At 36.1% G+C, this 7,249-nt stretch overlaps 1 pseudogene; it reads right to left on the bottom strand.

The window, feature by feature from the left end:
• Positions 1-4,867: 4,867 nt before the first annotated feature.
• The window catches only part of LOC108717428, a 29,713-nt pseudogene continuing 27,331 nt past the window's right edge, over positions 4,868-7,249 (bottom strand).

Genomic DNA, 7,249 nt, shown 5'->3' with positions numbered 1-7,249 from the left:
TATATATATATATATATATATATATATATATATATATATATATATATATATATATATATATTTATTTTATTTTTTTGTGACAAGCTGGCGGCTTGAACACGTAACTTTTGGGGGAATTAGTCAATGGTAGGCAGGCAGCATAGGACAAAGGAGCAGAAAGACAGGGACACACAGCTTCTTTGAGGAAAACACAGGTTTATTTTCCAACTATAAATAAACACAGTGTATTGTCCACAGACACAGGGGTGACCATTTTATCATTCAAACAAATCATAAAATAAAACCTAGCACATTGGGCACTACCGTCCAACTTTGGAGCAGTCCCTGACTAGGCTGGGCCCCTTGTGGACTACCAGCAAACAAAACAATTGTTGTGGCTCACCCCTGTACTCACAGGACTTTCTTCCAGGTAATATTCAGCTTCCTCACTCTCTTCACAATAATCTCTGTGAGAGTCACAGGCTCCCTCTGCTTCATGCAGTAACAGGCAGCACTCCCAGCTCCTCTGGGAGTTCCTCACACAGCCATGTCTCCTACTTGCTGTGCCCTGCTGAGAGACACACTCTCCCATTCCAATTAACTTTAAATAGTCTTTCCACAGGACAACTTTCCTGTGGAAGGTGAACTCCCATCTCTGCACTGGATCTGCGGAATGGAGTCCCTGGCTACTAAAGTCTTTAAACAGAGCGCTGGTTCTCTGTTTAATAACTCCCTTCCTGGAGCCTATCTCAGTACCTGGGGAGAAATTAAAGGCTAGAGCGACCTTTTTCCACCTTTTCCTAGTCACTCTACCACAATATATATATATATATATGTATATTTATAAAGTATAAAATGTCCTGCTGTGATTTCATTGAAATATTACAATATTTTATAGCCAGTTGACTTTTTCTTTGTAAAATTGTAAAAGAACACAAACAATATTTGCTGCTAAACAACTGAAAAGCACTCATATGTGCATTTACAGTAAATAAAATGAATATATGCTATGTCCTTGTAAGCTGTTTATTCAACAAAAAAACCCATCTAGGGACAGATTTATCAAGGGAAGAATAGTAAATTAGAATTGTTTTTATGGTCAAAACTCGATTCAGATTTGAATTGGGAATAATCCAAACTCGATTTGAATTCAAATTCGAGATTTATCAAACCTTTACCCCGGAAATAATTTGAATTCAACTATTTGCCACCTAAAACCTGCCAAGTTCATGTATTAGTCAATGGGAGAGGTCCAGTGACCAATTTGAAGATGTTAATAGTTTTCCTCACATTCACGTTTTTTTTCGAAGAAAAAACTATTCGAGTTTAGTCTAATTTGATTTGATTCGAGTTTTCGAGTCGGTAATATTAGTTTCGAGTTTTAGACATTCTATATATAAATGGGACTCCCCAAGTCACTCAAAAGGCAAGTTCCACCTTGATTACATTTAAGAGCTGATTTATCAATGGTCAAATTTGAAACTAAAAATTATAATTAGTTTCCAAATATCGAATTTTACTGATATATATATATATATATATATATATATATATATATATAGGGGCACATTTACTAAGTGTCGAATATCGAGGGTTATTAACCCTCGATATTTGACCATCGAAGTTAAATCCTTCGACATCGAAGTCGAAGGATTTACCGCAATTTAAGGCAATTTCTGATCGAAGGAAAATCTTTGATCGATTAAAATCCTTATAGTCGTTCGATTTTTCGTTCGATCGATCGAACGAAAGATCGAACGAAAAATCGAACGACTATAAGGATTTTAATCGATCAAAGATTTTCCTTCGATCAGAAATTGCCTAGAAAGCCTATGGGGACCTTCCCCATAGGCTAACATTGGTGCTCTGTAGGTTTTAGTTGGCGAAGTAGGCGGTCAAAGTTTTTTTTAAAGAGACAGTACTTAGACTTTCGAATGGTCGAATAGTCGAACGATTTGTAGGTCGAAGTCGTAGTCGAAGGTCGAAGTAGCCAAAAAAATACTTCGAAATTCGAAGTATTTTTTATTCTATTCCTTCACTCAAGCTAAGTAAATGTGCCCCTAAGTATCACTAACACGAACTTGAATTTAAAAATGTGGCATCTAACCCTCATATGTGATAAAAGGCACTATATTTGCCCATGAATAGAAACCATAACCATAGCCAGAGGCGGGCCACGCGCCCTAGGCAAGCTGGGCAGTGGCGGCGACTGCGCCAATCTGCGCATGGGCGTATCGGAGTTTGCGAGCATGCACAGAAGTGAAAAAGATGTGATAACAACCAGACAGTCGGGCAGAGAAAGGAACCGGACTTGGGGTAGGTGACAGAGGAGGTACATGCCTGGCGCCCCCCAGCTTTGTGCCCTAGGCCTACCCCTAGTTCCAGTCCTGACCATAGCAACCGATAAGATGTTTCATTTTAAACAGGTGACCAGTAAATGCAACCTGCTGAATGGCTGCTATGGGTTACTGCTCCTGGGCAAACGCAGTTCCTTTTTATTACATAACCTCTTACAAGTTGCTGAGTTCATGTAGCTGTCAATGAGAGTTGTTCCAGGCAAAATGTAAGCAATTTTTTTTAAATTTTCTTTTTCAAATTTTTTGTATTTTGAAAGTTGGTAAAACCTATTAAAAATGAAGAATAGAATACAAATTTTATACATTCAGGTTTTTTCAGTTTTATTTAATCAAGTTTTTTAGATTAGAAATGAATAAATAAGCAAACATTCAAGTTTGGTAAAATGTCAGGTTTATTCAAATGGGGGATGGGGGGGTTCCAATAATCCAGCATCTGCAAAGCCACTTGTCCCTGTTAACGCAAAAGAGACAGCAATCTTCTGTAAGCCACCCTAGTAAATTTAAAAAAGAACAAAAGGCATTACAAAAATATCAAATACTGTAATATCAACTTTCCTGCCCTTTTTGTCACTTGTGACTTTGTCACCTTATAACTTAATCTTTGTATTTTTAATGAGATCACCAAGGATGTATGTGCCAAAACAAAAACCCATCTGATCAAATTCAATAAAAAAAAATCTAAAAAAAACTCAAATGAAACAAAATTCAGCAACTTAAAAAATTAATCAACTTCAAGCATTTTTAAAAATGAATAGAACACTGCGATTTTTGTTGCAATCTAGTTTTTCCCACATCTTAATGCAATTGATTTTTCCTAATGATCTCTGGTCTAAACCTAACGTCCCACCTCACACTGCTTTCTTCCTGTTTTACAATAACCCCCCAAAGGAGGGTGTGACTTACTGAGCCATGAGTGGTGGTCTCTTAAAGGCACTGCAAGTGGAACTCTCTCTGTAGCAGACACATCTCCCATATTCGTTTAATTCCTTTAGCTAGTGAAACCATAAAATCTCATCACAAATATCTCCCCATACTAGCCTCAATTCAGATCTATAATCTGAGAGTATACTGGCCATTTAACAAGCGGCAGTCAGTCACCAACCCATAAAATACATGACCTCAAGTAAATATGATAATGGAACAGTAATATTATATCATATTCTACAGGAGTGGCATCCGTTATCTGGAAACCTCCCATTTTATCCAATTATTTAAAAATTATTTCCTTTTTCTCTGCAATAATAAAACAGTAGCTTGTACTTGATCCAAACTAAGATATAATTTAACCCTATTGGAAGCAAAACCAGCCTATTGGGTTTATTTAATGTTGACATAATTTTCTAGTAGAGTTAAGGTATGAAGATCTAAATTACAGAAAGAAACGTTATCTGGAAAACCTGGGAGCTTGTAGCTACAGGGTACTTACCTTAAAACAGCAGTGAGGGTTTCCCCGTCGGGTTAGGTTGGCAGTTTTCTACAATATACTGTAACACCTCTGTAGAAAGTTTTTTTCACTCAAATTATTATTATTATTTTATAGCATTTTAAGTTACTTTTGTTTTATTTTATATTTTTTATATTATATTGTTGTTTATGTTACATTGTTTGAAAAGCCAGAGCCACCAGGGCAGAGAATAGAAAGGGACAGATAAACAGTTATTTCAATAGCATTACATAAACATACAGTACAAATAACATTTGTATTGAATATATATTGCAAAGTTGCTTAGAATTATATTTTTCTTTTATTTGGCAAAAAGAGACACACACTGGGACTTAAAGGAATAGTTCAGTGTAAAAATAAAAACTGGGTAAATGGATAGGGTGTGCAAAATAAAAAATGTTTGTAATATGGTTAATTAGCCAAAAATGTAATATATAAAGGCTGGAGTGACTGGATGTCTAACATAATAGCCAGAACACTACTTTCTGCTTTTCAGCTCTTTTGGTTTACACTGACTGGTTACCAGGCAGTAACCAATCAGAGACTTGAGGGGGGGCCACATGGGTCATATCTGAGCTGAATGGTAAGGATCAATTGCAAACTCACTGAACAGATATGTACCATGTGGCCTCCCTTTAAGTTCCTGACTAACTCAGAGTTAGAGAGCTGAAAAGCATGAAGCCTTTTTTCATTACATTTTTGGCTGACTAACTATATTAGAAACATTTTTTTATTTTGCACAGCCTATCCATTTACCCAGTTTTTATTTTCTCACTGAACTGTTCCTTTAAAGAAAGAAAAAATATTATTGCAAAACTTTTTTTTTTTAGATCTACAGTATATTTATTTTATTCATGTGATTCGGATTCAGTTCAACCAGGCACGAGGATTTATCCAAATCTGAATCCTGCTGAAAACTTGCTTGTTGTGCACACGGTTAAACAATTTTTTTCCTTTTCATTGAACACATACAGTAAATGGTCCCAAAAGAGTAATGCTACAAAGCCCAAGTTATTCAATGTTTCTGCTGTACCCAAGTTATACTACAGTTAGGTATAGGTGTACCTGTATATTGGACTTTTTCATTTTAAGGTAAGGGGGTATTTAAACACATTGCATGTATCATACGCATCCTTTGGCCAGTATCAAGCACAAATGGAAGAGTCACTTCTGCATCACCTCTGAACTGAAGGTAGTTTTCACTACAAAGAAAATAAATAATTGCTATATGAAGTATGAATAATAAAACACAGCATCATTATAATGAGTGTAATCTAAGATATGTCTATGAGACTCGCTTTAGTAATACAAATAGAATAGGGACATTAATGTGCTTGCCATTTTTTCAAATCATTCACTGAGATTTTCATATGTACGTAAAAGACAGATTCATGTGAAACTCTATTAGTCGACATTTGCAGTACAGTGAAGGTACAGTAGGAGGCTGCTGTCAGTGAGTACAAGAAGGAAGGTTGCAAGTTAAATACTTATACATTACTTCTCGTACACAGAGAAATACTATGGATGCCATATAAAGGTGCACTGCTTACAGGACGGAGTTTACATAACATTCTCACTTTAAGACTTGCATTATAATCCTTCTAAGATGTACAGTGTGCTGGCTCAATCACACAATGCTAATAGCATGGCGTGAATCCCACCTGTTGCAACAGAGGGTGCACTAGGGAGGAATCTTCCAAAATATTGCTGAATAATCGTTCTCAGCTGCTGCTTTGTATAAGCAGCATATGCTTGAGACGGACGTGATATTATGGACAAACCCTAAAAGGAGAAAATGAATCTACTCAGATCACCAATTGAGAAAATACACATTAAACAAATACACAAAACTACAACTTGCTATTGTTTCTTATAGGAACAGTACATAGAAACATGTTCGCTTTTTAATATATACTATTTTTTTTAAAATAAGTGAAACACTGTCTATTATTTTTATGTTTTTAATGAAGAATTTCTTTTAAATATACAAGGACACAGATAAAAAAACATGTGTACCTTGTACTTGCTCCTAACTAAGATTGGGTTTGATTAATGTTTAAATTCTTTTTTAGCAGACTTAAGGTGGGAAGATCCAAATTACGGAAAGATCCATTATATGAAAAGCCCAGGTCCCGAGCATTCTGGATAACAGGTCCAATACCTGTAAATATTCATTCGACAATTATTTGGAAGGTCTCTTTCTAGGGAGATACTGAAAGCAAAAGGCTGAAATAGGACTAACTATTACATATATACATACAATTCTCAGGATATATGTTTAATAGTAGCATTACAGGGCATCCTATGCCATTCAAGCATTGCATATATATTTTACAAGCTTAATTTAAAATAAAGGCAAGAACATATAATAGGGGTTAATGTATTATACTGGAGACTTGTTTCATCCCTATCACAGGTAAGGGCACTGGCAATGTAAGAAAAATGAATGTCTAATGTCCTCACCTGTAGAAATTGGCGCAGACTTTCGCGGATATTGGAGAGCATGGCTGGCGGCAAATTCTTATCTTACTGAAACAAAGCATGTGGCAAAAGTAGGAAATCAATGATACAGAAGACTAGCTGCTGAGCGTTTGAAGTAGCTAGCATCAATGGCCAATACCCCACCATGCATCCTGAAAAAGCAGATCGGAAACACACTGAAACTGTGCAGCCTTAGTACTCACTGTATATCCTAAGGGGCAGCGCAGTTCTTTTTTGTGCTTTGTTTTTAGAATTCATGCCACATGAAGCACCACGCTACCCTCAAAGTATCTCAGCAGGGAAAATCAAAGCCTGAGAATCTAATTTATTGAAACAATAAAAACTCTTTGTGAAGTCAGGACTTAAGTCAGGGCAGAACATTTGATAAGTTACAATACCAACTGATAGGAAAACTCAACATGGTAATTCCCAAGTATCAAATGTTTTACCAAATGGTTTTCTATCTTTAAAAATAATAATAATCAATTTTTTCCTTCCCAAAAGTAATAGATCTCTGAAAAAAACAGTCTTGAAAACTCAAAACAAAAGAAACACCACCTAGCTTATGGCTTAGTGTTTGGGCACACGTTACAGACCCCCATTCTACACAAAAGTGAGTATCCATAGCAATGCGTTGAAATGCCAAATGCAGTAGAGATGCAAATTGTAGCTTTACTATACTGAAATAAGAAACTTTCTAAATGTAATCAATTAAATTTTTTATTCCAGTATGATGAAGCTTATATTACATTTTTATTTTCACAATAGTTCTCCTTTAATAACAGTAAGAAGGTAGCATGTTGGACATTACTATCATATCAGGGTACTAAGCCTTCTCTTTAAATGAGAAAACAAACCCTAGCCCCCTACTCTTCGTAGACCCCCTTCCCTCCTCTCCCAGCCTAGCTGCCCCCCCTCCCCGGGAAATGCCCCTAACTTTTTACTTACCCCTCGGTGCAGATTCAGGGATCCCAGTTAACTGCAGCGA

Source organism: Xenopus laevis, chromosome 5S, assembly GCF_017654675.1.
Source record: "Xenopus laevis strain J_2021 chromosome 5S, Xenopus_laevis_v10.1, whole genome shotgun sequence".
NCBI lineage: Eukaryota > Metazoa > Chordata > Amphibia > Anura > Pipidae > Xenopus > Xenopus laevis.
Note: the sequence above shows the minus strand (reverse complement) of the source record. Positions and strands in the feature narration are given on the sequence as shown.